This window comes from Tinamus guttatus, unplaced genomic scaffold (assembly GCF_059628265.1).
Source record: "Tinamus guttatus ecotype Peru unplaced genomic scaffold, ASM5962826v1 Tinamus_guttatus_pri_ptg000180l, whole genome shotgun sequence".
Taxonomy (NCBI): domain Eukaryota; kingdom Metazoa; phylum Chordata; class Aves; order Tinamiformes; family Tinamidae; genus Tinamus; species Tinamus guttatus.
Genome location: NW_028288714.1, coordinates 2,358,521 through 2,370,711, shown reverse-complemented (window position 1 = coordinate 2,370,711; position 12,191 = coordinate 2,358,521). Strand labels below are relative to the sequence as shown.

General features: G+C 38.8%; 1 protein-coding gene across 1 annotated transcript in view; it reads right to left on the bottom strand.

Annotated features, from left to right (window-relative positions):
* The window catches only part of HS6ST3 (heparan sulfate 6-O-sulfotransferase 3), a 288,534-nt gene that overhangs the window by 62,592 nt on the left and 213,751 nt on the right, over window positions 1-12,191 (bottom strand). The gene's annotated exons all lie outside the window — the stretch shown is intronic.

The following is a 12,191-nucleotide window of genomic DNA, read 5'->3' as shown; positions in this document are numbered from 1 at the left end:
ACCTCACAGAAAGGGAAGTTCATTAAGATTATGGTCTTAAGCTTCCTCCAGGTTGCTCACTACAACAGGCTGGGGTTCAGGAGCAGGAGGCTTGACCAGGAGTGGGAGCACCTGTAGAGGGACTCCTGCTTCCCCCTGGACTTTTTTTGCTAAGCAGCAGGTTACTGTGTGCTACAGGAAGAGCAGGTAGAGAAAGCACCTTTGTCAGATGCAACGTCAGGGCCTCAGCACTGCCTGGTGATGCAATCATCACATTGGTAGGGTGAGACCATGCCTTGGCAAAGAAGGCTGGGATGACCAGGCATGGTCCTCACAGCCACAGATGTTCTGCATATCTCTCTTGAGGGTCCATGTTGGCATGGTTTTATTAAGTTTTGTTGACAAATAGAATTAAATTTTTGTTCTCACTGGGGAAAGCTCATATTGCTAGTGGCATTTCTTTCCACTTCCAATTTGTTTTTCCCTGCTCCTGGTTTAAAAGATTTCAGACACATCATCTCAAACCTGCTTTGCTCCTTAGAACTTCCCACCTTTTCTGGGAAGACTTTTGTTGTTCTTTAGCTGATCCATTCATGATTTGTGATTCCTTCTACACAGATCCTTAATCTTTCCTTAGAGCTTTTTGCCCTCATTATAAACACGTTCTTTGACTGGGACAAGGCAGCAAGAACCTAGAGAAGACAGTCTGGCCCACCAAAAGGTGGTGAGAGCACAGTCGCACCCCATCTTTGGTCTTCATAAAGGCCTTGGCATGCAGAGAGCTGCGTGATTTGTGTGTTGGAAGCTGGCTACAGTGTCCAGGACTGGAAAGCTCTAGCTGTGAAGACCCTCTGGAGTGGGGAACATTGAATACCCAGAGGGAGATGGGACAGGAGAGGTTCCTCTCTGAACAGAGTGTTTCAGCCCAAAGCCCAGAAATAGGACAGATGGGTGGATTCTCTGGAGAGCTGAAAAGGAAGATGAGGGAGATGGGGAATCAGCGCTTATCTCATCTGGGGATAGAGAAGGGAAGGATGCCTCAAGGGGCTCCTTTCTGTCTTCTGAGGCCTTATTTGCTATTTATGCTCTCCCCTCAGCCTCCTTCACGCCTACTGCATTTCACCTTCCCAGCTGCAGCAGCTGTTCTCACAGGCTTATGTAGCTTGCCTTCCCTCCCACTATTTCCTGTGCATCTCTATCATCTTTCAGGTAGTTGTAGAGAGCACTAAGGTCACCCCGAGCCTCCTCTTCTCCAGACTAAATAACTTCAGCTGCTCCTCATAAGGTTTGTGCCCCTTCACCATTAGACAGACAAAAGGAGTGTGTGTCCATCCCAGAGGGCCTCACAGGGCTCTGTCTCTCCTTGGAAAGCTTTGTACCACCATGCAGTGGTGTTAAATCGAAGACCAACCTTTATTTCATACAAAATAATCCCATCAAAGTGGGCATTAAGGAAGATGTAAGGAGCATCACATAATGTAGTCACAGACAATGAAAATGCTATAAACTATGTAATTCACATTACTTAGGAATATTCTCTGGGAATTAAAGTTGCATAAAGAGGAGAAATGAGAAGATGACCTGAAAAGTTTCATTTTAAGTTCTTGCCAGTCAACAGGCAAAACATTTCAGAAGCTCACCTGGAGGTCTGCTGCAGTGAAGAACAGTTGGAAAAAAATACATGGCTTATGACAACACTGTAGAAAGTAAAACCAGAGGGTCCCAAAAATTTGAAATGATGAAATTCTAAAGTAGGCATAAAATCCTGAAATATGTACAGTGTGTTCAAAACAGAGATGCTAACTGTATCTTCTGTGAATTAGCTGCTGATTCAAGATGGAATCCATTCAGTAGCACCTTGGGAAGCTAGATCTTCTGTGGGTGGAGAGAGAAATACAGAAGATCTTTGAGAGTCACACAAAGGAAAGCTCTCCTGTTCATACTGAAATCTCCCAGCCTGCTTGTAGGTTTTTATACATTGTAACTTTTCTTACAGGTATGAGTAAGCTTTGTCCACATTTGCCAAAAATGTAGATTTCTTTTGTTGAGCCAGAAGACGTAAAGGCTTCTTGACACCATTAGCTAGGTTTTGCAGTGGTCACACCCTGATATTTTTGTGATTCTTTCCTTCTCCTTCACTGTTTCCATATTTTACATTGCTATGCTTTGTTGATATACTTGATGTTCTTCTGCTTTCTGATGTAGCAGAATTACACAGTGTTCTTTCCCATTCTGTACTTTACCATACAGAAAAAGCAAAGGAAAATTATTTGTATCTATTTTGAGATTATCATCTGAAGGTCAGTTTCACAATTTCTCCTGCTGTCAGTCAGCCCCGAATGCACTTATGTGCATTGCTTTACTTTAAGCATGGTAATCATCCCACTGTATAGTAATTTCCATAATGAAGGTGGAGTGAAAACTCTCTCACCAGCTGCCTCAAAATCAAGAGACATGCAAGGTCTCAAATCAACTGCCCAAGTATGGAAATTCACAACTACTCTCTTTAAAGGCCTCATATTTATTAATGCAAAAATACTGCAGTCTTAAGAACCCTACTGTCAGCATCCTCTCTTTCTGAGATTCCCATTTCCCTCCAGTGAACAAAGTCAAACTACCATAAACCGAGGAGAATTCTGCTATTAGTAGTGGTTGTACATATGCTTTATATTAATGGAATCAGTTGCCCAAAGGAATTAGCCATCTATATTCATGAACTAAATGAAATAGCATTGAGCAGCTGATGACAACACAGGTGAAGAACAGGCCAGTTCTTGAATCTGGTATGAAATCTTGCTTTCTCACTGCAGATGAAGGATATTAATTATCAGGGCAATAGTGCTCCATCCACTGCCCTTTCTCTTCTCTGGTATTTCAATCTCTTTCTCAGCACAACTGATATTTTAACCAATGCCACTAGACTGAAGTAAATTTCATGGTGGTGCAGCAGAGTCCAAAGAGAATTTATTTCTGAAACACGCATTCGTTGTCAGTAAGGCAAAGTGCAAACAGCAGGTAGCTTTTCAAGATACAAGATGCCTTCCTATCTTAAATGTTATCTTCAAGACAGCTTACTGCAGCATGATTTTATTATCAACAAGGACTTCAACACTTGCTCCTTTCTCAGATACAATTTCCAATGCCCATTCCCAAACTCATTTAAATACAGTGACGAATTCAATGCACAAAGTTCCTATTAAGTGCAGTCTTTCATTCTCTTTTTAAGCACTAAATTCTTTCCAGTTTTCATCTTGGCACCTCATCTTTTCTGTTTTCAGTGACTTTGTTACTTCTACTGAGAAAGGAGTTCAGAAGTTATGTTTCCTTTATTCCATATTTTCTTTATTTACACCTTTCCCAACCTATCTCCTCTGAATACTTCTAGTCATGATTACAATCATTAAGGTAAATATGTCTCCACTGTTCCTCATCTGAGGAGTCATATGGAAGAACTGACTGGTGATTATGTATGCTGAGGCACACTAAAGGCAATTTCCAAACAAAAGAGAATTCACAAATTTTGCTCACTACCACAGGTACCACAGTTGTAAATGCACAAGATGGTGCAAGATGATACAAGAGAGTATTGTGAGATCACTTCAAGAAATGCTTCTCTGTCCTCCAGCCCAAGCAGTCACTGCTGTGACTCCAAATCTCTCTATTTCTCCAGAAATGACAGATGTACTCCTTTTTTCTTTTCCTCTCAGCCTAACATTATGTGCAACATAATTAAAAAAAAAAAAAAAAAAGTGGAGCAGTTTCACAGAAGCTTAGAAAAGAAGGAAATGAAGCAATTACCACACGAAAATGACTATTAATAACTTTGTAAAGCCTGACACTAAAGTTTTAAACAAAGTAGAGTACAAAGAAATCCTTTACCATGACCGTATCTTCCAGGTAGTTGATGAATATACCTTTTTGCTCTGAACCCAACTAATTTCACTTTCATGTAGAGTTTCCCCTTTGACAGCTATTATTTTGATAACATTACATCATATTGATTATTTTGGCTGAATTCAAAAGAGTAACCTTAAGATGAAAAGTTAAATATCTCATCTGTTGCTTGGTTCTTGAGATAAGCACTTCTACCTCAAAATCATGCATCAGTTTTGGATGCAGAAGTCACAGCTGATGACAGGGAGAAACAGTATTTGCTGAAGTGCTGCCAGCACACTCCTGAGTTTGACTAATTACACACCACAATCAACGGATTCTCTAACATCAGGATGCCAAATGTTGCTTTAAATCAATTGCAAACACACTCCTACTTGATGGGAAACTTTCCATTGCTTAAAGAGTCGAAAGTGTTTGAGTTAGCAAAGAAAATCAGATCCAGCTTTTGGAGACAGGTCTCTCGAATGCAGCTACATAGAAATGAAGACCTTGAACACTTTTCCCCTCCTGTCTTCTCCTGAATCCCTCAACTGTTTTTTTTTTTTTTGCTTTTGTTGTTTTGTTCTTAACTTTCCTATAAAAATGAATAAATAAAAGACATTAAAACCTAAACACAGAACACATCAATGTGTATAAGGGTATTGTAAAAACTCTTAACTGACTAAACTCATACACTAAGATATTGGAAAGGCATTTACTGAAAACAGCAATTCTAGCTGTTTATTCAAGGCCCACAAAAATTCCACATGATACTAATAAGAATATCCTTTTGTGTATTATCTACTATGGTCATGTTCTAAAATCAACTGTTACCTTCCCTCTCTATACAGGGAAAATATTTCCTATTCTCCTGCCTAGCACTAGCTACAAAATACCCAGAACCTTCAGTTACTTTTCAGAGAGACAGTGACTATAATATTAATATCAGTGTGAAAAGCATCTTATTTCCCAGCTTCCAAGTGGTTACAATATGTACAGGGCACCTCATAACATCAGGTAGACATGAATTAGCTAAAATATTGCTGGTCAAAAGACACCTTGTAACTCTGGCCATAACATAGGGGAACCTTGAAGAAACAGTTTCTTCATTTTTAAATTCCTGTGCATATGCAATATGGAAATAGCAAGACCGCACAGCTAAGGAATACACAAGATCATAAAGGACACTAAGCTGAAGCTGTAGATACTGTGCTTCCTAAAACAAACTGTACCATCAGCATACTAGGTCATTCTCCAGGCTAAAATTAAAGAAAGGTTATAAATATAGATGTAATACCCAAAGGTGTTACAAATCTATAGGATCAGGAAATTTGACCAATGTGGTATCCAGACATTTAATACTGAAACACATGAAAAGGAGAAATGTGTGGACTATGGCAGACTACACCTAAACCACACCAGTACCGTCACCTGCTCTTGGTTGTGCTCCTGACACCACCCTCACAAAGACCTGCAGCTTCCATCTAATGGGACTTCTGGGGGGGCCAGCTCCCTATGTCCAAGACTCGAACACTCAAAACATCCATGCCTTCATGTTTTAAGCCAGTTAACACAAATGGTTTGGTACTGGTCACGGTACTCAGACCTTTGAGTGAGCAGCCCAGCCACTGGTCTTCAGAGTTACCAACTCTTCTCTCATTGCCTTCATCCTTTAAGCTGCTGTTCTTTTCGAAATGCTTTGAAAGAGCATTTGTGTAAGACTCTAGAGAGGGCCTGGGAGAGTCTTTCAATAGCTCAGAGAAGGCAATTAAGCTTCTCCTAGAGTAGTTCAGAATTTAAGATACAGCCTCAACTGCAGCATTTACATTTTTTGACTGAGGTCACTCACTCCTTGGCCAGCTTCTTGTGGATGGTGGATTTTGAAGGTATGTAAGTGTTTTAAACAGAATTCAGGCACCAAAGTCACAGGTACAGATGCTATTTCAAAGGCCTAAAAGCTGTGTAGCACCAAGAACGGTTGCTTCACCAATATAATGAAAATGCACAGGGCATCATCTATGTGGGGACTGGGATTTCTTTCCCAACCCTCCCCAAAGCAATAAAGAATATAGTATTGACTGGTCTTATTTTTAGAATTAGGAAAACAGCCTACTGTTATATTTATGCACAGTCTCCAACCTCAGCTAAATCAGCTGAAGTTAGGCACAATTGCACCAGAAGATAACACTTTTTCTCTTGCCTATGCATCTCTGTAACTGGAAATGAAGTACAGCTTTGTACTTTAAAGGCCAAATCCCTCTTTTTTTTTTTTCCCCCAAATTAACATTTGAAACACTTGAGAATGCTAATTGGGTTTCATTTCATTCAGACAGGAAATAATGACCTCCAGCTAATAAGACATGTTAATAGTCCCCTGCAGGTAAATTAGCACCAGACCAAATGCTTGAAGATCTTGAGGATCATGACTCTTGAAACTTAAGTATGCATTCAAAGCAACTCCAAGCATGTAACAAAACAGGTCATAGATAATAAATCAGAGTTACCGAGAAAAAGAAAACCCTCAAACAACAAAGCAGCTGCAGAACACAAAAGGTTAACTTTCTTCCAGCATTTACTGTAATGCAACCAACCCGAGGAAGTTTTTAAGAAAAGCTGAATGTGTATGGAGAGCACTGTTCAGCGAAGGCACTAACTCATTCCAAAACCAAACGAAAATATTTCAGGAAATCATCTATCAGAGACAGCTGCCTTTCTAGGACAATAACAAAGCATTTTCTTCTTGTAATCACTTTACAGGCTCCCAAATACAAATTTGATGTTATTTGCATGAAGATAAAATGCTTAGAGAAAACATAATGCTGTTTTTAAAGAGCACAGCACAAACTCATAAACTAAAAAGTGCTATAAAAGCAAAACAGCTACTGCACAAATCATCTTGATCTCAGGATGGACAAAAATGAATGGCCTAAAAACTATCACGAAAAAAGCCTTTCCCCAAAATAAATGTATTGACAATTAAGTGGGAAACAGCATGGGACATATTATTAAGGTCTATTTTCACAGTTATCTATTAAAATAATGTTTGTTTTAAAAGTTAACATGATGTCTTGCTGAATCATATGCACATTAAATACTGATTTTAAAATGTATGAAGATAATTATGAAAATATCCACTATTTGATTGTTCAATATATTTTTATAATTAACACGGTATCTTTTAATCTTTTAAGTTTCTAAATTAATTCACTGTTTACAATGGAGAATCTGATTTTTTTCAATCTTCTAGTTTTTATTTAGAGCTTTTCCTTAATTAGTTTTAGTATCAGCAGAACTAGTTGGTGCCAACAGCATTATTTTCTTGCTTGTATAAGTTCATCAAAAGCTGAGAAACTGACAGTGTATTGTGGCAGAAAACCTTGTTCTCTAGCATATGAATGCAAATGATATGTTAAGACATGAGAACTACTAAACATAAAAACATGAAGGAAATGCCCCCAGGTATTCACGGTGTATGAGGATACAGGTGAACAGCTGATGGGTCCTTCAGATGCATCTCTGCAGACTCTGTACTTCCATGGCATTATCATCCGTGGTTTACTTGGTACTTTACCCGCTGGGAAGTTTGTCTCTACATTAATATTGCTTAGATGATCAGGAAAATCGCTCCAATAATGACTAGAAACAACAATGAAAAACAACTATTGATAAATCTACAGCAAAATGGATGAAATAAATGCAACCAGTGAAAATCTGATTCAAAAATCTAGATTTTTTTAAGCTCCAACTTTCATCCAAATGGAAACAGCACAGGTCATGAGTGAATTAATAAGCAAATATGAAATACCAGCAGCATCTTCTGCATAACAAAAATTAAACACAATAATCTATTTGAATGCTTGCAAATAGTTAAATTGCTTAAATCGACATTGTATACATTCTGGGTTTGCAAAGAGAAGGCTCAAAATTTGGAAGGATTTTTTTTTTCGATTAGAAACCACTGCATTCAGATCACTGCAAATTTTTTCTTGTTCTTCGGTCTGTCTTCTGGAAATAAATGAAAAATGAGATTAAAACAAACTATTTTAAACCTGCTTGCTTATTTTGTCACTACTATCATTATACTAAGCAATCATTGAAGACTTGAACTCTCTTCTGTTTAAGCCATTTCATCCTTCTCATTTCTTCGCAATTCCCTGCACGGCTCAGTTCCGTTTTGCAATCATCCTGGTTTAGATCCCTTCTCAACATTATGAAAAGCATATTTGGAACAGATTTCTCCCCAGTTTTGTCTGCAGTGGTTACATGCACCATAGCAGGACTTTCCCAAACAGCAATATTTTGGTTCTGAACAAAGCTTGCCAATGGAAAGGCTGCATCGTGGCAGGGCAGCCTGAGTCCAGAGAGATCTGAAATGCCTTCCAGGGCCTTGATGCAGAGGCATGAACATTATAGTTACAGTATCTGGCCCAAAACAAAAAGAAAAAAAAAGTCCTTCAGAAAAGAGGAAGATATTTATTCCAATGTTTTGTTGCAAGTGTCCCAGTCTTAACATGAAAAGCAGCCAGAGCACCTGCCTGCATGCAAGTGCATCCTGGAGCACGAGAGCAGCACTGGTCCTGTCCCACACATCATTCCAGCTCAAAATAGAGCTTGAAATATGCTGCCTTTCCTCTCAAACTGCAGTGGCATTATATGAGCCCCCTACGCAGCATCTCGCCAGTGCTGCTTTGCAACTTCTTTGAAATGAGAGATCTGTGCTTTTACAAGAAGTATTATGCTCTGCACCACTTTCCTAGTACCAACAGCAGGGGAAGTCTATCCTGGCTAAAGAAGAGAGTGATCAGAGCACAGCAGGAATGAGCAAGACCAACTTAATCAGGCTTCTTTTCCAATAAACCATATGGGTATCTCGATTACCTTTTGACGGGTTTAACTACGTTACCTTATTGCTTAGAGCAGGCCTGACTCATCTCAAAGTCTGCTTCCCAGACTCTGTGTCATTGCTCTAAACACTGCGGAATTTCACCGTGTTCCCTACACATGAACTCTGAAGGGAGCTGTGTAGCATCTACAGCATTTTATATTGACACATACAGCACTTTTTTTTTCTAGAAGCACCTTCACACATTAATAAATTGCACTAGAAAATGCCAGTCTGGTTAGGCTACCTAGGATAACTTGCACACAATTCACTTCCAGATGTGGTATTCAGATAAGAATTAGTTTTTCCCCAAGAGGTATCACAGATAGAGCTGTTTTGATTTATTGATTTATGCCAAAGCACTGCAGGTGCTACAGTTTCTTGCTTAGTGAGAGGGAAGAAAAACTTGTACAACAGCTCCACACATGTTCTGAGGAATTACACACTACTCAAACCAAATTTGATAAAGATTCATATCGTCCTTGTTTAAATGCACATATGTAACAGGTAAATTCAATAACATCAAATATCTGCTTAAAAGATTTCAATGCTCTGTGGATTCAGTCAACTTGAAAAAAATCATATAGCTGTGTGAAAACAGACATTCCATTGTTGCAACTATCTTACATGAAAATTACTGAATTTTAATGTTTCCTTATGCAGTTTGTCAGATTGCCTTCTGCTGTCATAAATATTCACAGGTGAGCAGAAAAAAAAAAGTATAAAAATGGTACAAGATTTTTTTTTGTTAAAAAAAATGAAACCTCATTTGTCTTCTTACTGCAAGCACTCACCTTCCTACGACTACCAGCAGCTCTGGCTACCATTTGTCTTTTGTTTTCTCTCTTCTTACGTTCTTCATTCTTTTTAAGTTTAGGAAGAATTCACCATGGAAACTGCCAGCTCACAGTGTCTTCCACTTCCTTTTCTAACAATGTCTTATGTTGTGAAGAACATGCAAATATGACTACTTTGACTTTTAATTTACAAAAACTGTCCTCTGCTTTAGTGCCTATGCCTCTATCTATGTTCTATCCTTTTATTCACCTCTTGCATAGCCAAAATTATCACATCTGATCTGACAGTTTGTATACTGTTTTATAGTGTTTCTCTGACCGAGGCCTTAAATTTTAACTGAGATACAAAGACATTTCTCCTACAGAACTAAATACAAATACATTAATAGAATAATATTTTATAATATAAATATTTTAATAGGAAAATATTTAATGGGAAAATACTTTTGGTAGGAACTGGACTGTTAAAAAAATTTCTCCTACAGCCTAAAAGTCTAGGGATCAGACATGTACTACACTTTTTCCCAAGCATTTCCCAAGAAGCAATGAGGTCCCCAATTACAAGCTGGGGAGTTTTAGAGAATGTAGTGCTTCTTGGTATCATTTCAGATTTTAAAACTCCCTGGGGGAAGACTTACAAATGGAAACATGGTGGCACTGAGAAATACTGGTGCATAGCATTTCTAGGCCCCTGATCCATCATCCTTGTACTGTCACCTGTAACCACGCACTTGCTGCATGGTTGGTCTCTGTTTCTGGTGTCTACTTACAGCCTGAGAGGACAAGGTCTGTAGAAGGCAATTAGGCAATTGCTCTTCACCTCTCTTGTTTTCAAGTTGACTAGCTGAAGACCAAGTAGACAATATTTTTTTGCACACAGTTGGTATATAAAAGTTTGCCTTTTCATCTTATTAGCAGGAAGTTGTTAGCCCTAGTTAGTTCATGTGTTTCTTTGAAGACCTACACTTTCTGCATATCCTGGAAGTGCATTTAAATAATATTTTACATTAACTTTTGCATCTACTGCCATCCAACTTTGGAAAAGAAAGTATCAATATTCTTTTAAGAAACACAAGAGTTCAATGCAACTCACCTCATTTACATGCCTAACTTTGTTATGTGGGTCTGAATGGGCGAGCAGGGAATATCCTGTCTGCCCACAACTGCCTACATTTCTTCTATGAATCAAGTAAGCCCCTCTGAAAGTCTGTATAATTCGAATACTTCCCTCCCTCTATTAACTTGTATGGAACTTGTGCAACTCCATTGGGAACTTCAGCCTGCTCAAATTGGGTATTTAATTTCTACAGTGAGAGTACAGGGAACCAACTGGAAATGCGAGACACCTTCAATCATTAAGATCCAAGATTGGATTTAGCTTTTATCAGTAATGTGCAATGTAAAATCCATCAATATTCTGAGGACCTGAGTGGGGAAGATCTGCTTTGTCCTAGCCCAGCAGTCATCTTACCCACGCTCTTTCTGGAGAGTTTCAACAGTACAGAAGATGAAAGCTCTTGCTGAGGCCTAGTGCTCGGGCCAATTCCCTTACCAGGAGGCAAGGTTATTCTCCTTCAGGCTGATTAAGGGCAACAGGTTGCGTCTCCTTCTCCCTCACTGTCTGCTCTAACCATGAATGATAAGAAGTGCCTACCATCTAAGTTCATTATAGACAGGACCTTACCATGTTTTCTGGGCCTCTCTAGAACACCATTCTCTTACCTTCATTAGATAATGCTGTCTAAACCTTCCGGGGCGATTGGAATTAAGCATGGAGAAAATTTTCAGAACAAGTAGTGAGTTCAAAAGCATGCAATTAGGCAGCCCTGCAAGTCATCAGACTGGGTCTTGGTCCAGACTTAAGGTGTAGGTATCAAAGTCTTAATACAGCATGATTTAGGAGTCTAATCTCATATCAGCTCACCATCATCTATAAATCAAAGGAAATGCTGCATACTTCAGCTGAATTCAGAGGTTCCACTGAAAGAGAAAGAAACTGTAGTCTCTGGCTTGGCATTGCCTATCTCTAGGCCTATCTGTATATATGAAATATTGCAAACAACTTGAAGTATTTCTTAAGGGGTCACCTAGCCATTACTATGCACAAATGCCTTCCTGAGAGCCATTCTTAAAAACACTCATCACTACCTATGAAAAGTGTGGAGTCCCTTGTGCACTGCAGTGCTTTATTGCCCTCACTGTTAAAACATATTCCTAAAATCTGAACTGAATTTTTGCTTACCTTCCACTATGCAGCAGCCTTTCATGTCTAAAGACTTTTCTAGATTAAAAACTTATTATACACAGAAAGCCTTTTCTTAAGATTCCTGTCTTAAGATTCCATCATTGATGCCAATATTACAAATCTCTGCTTCATAAAGTGTAGTAGCTGCTTCATTAACTCAGGCAGTGTAATTACAGTCATTTGAACAAGTCTGAATTACATTCCATCCAACATAGTGCAACAACATTGTCAAAAAAATTCTCCATTGCAATTAGCTACTATTCTGTGTATCTCAAACTAGTGCAACCACTCTGATATATCCAAGGGTTACTGTTCAGCTCTCAAAACTGATAACCACATTATAGAAAATACCACAGAATATGGTAACCTTTTGGAAAAGACTAAAAGATTGAAGGTGGTTGAAGTTCTCACTCAC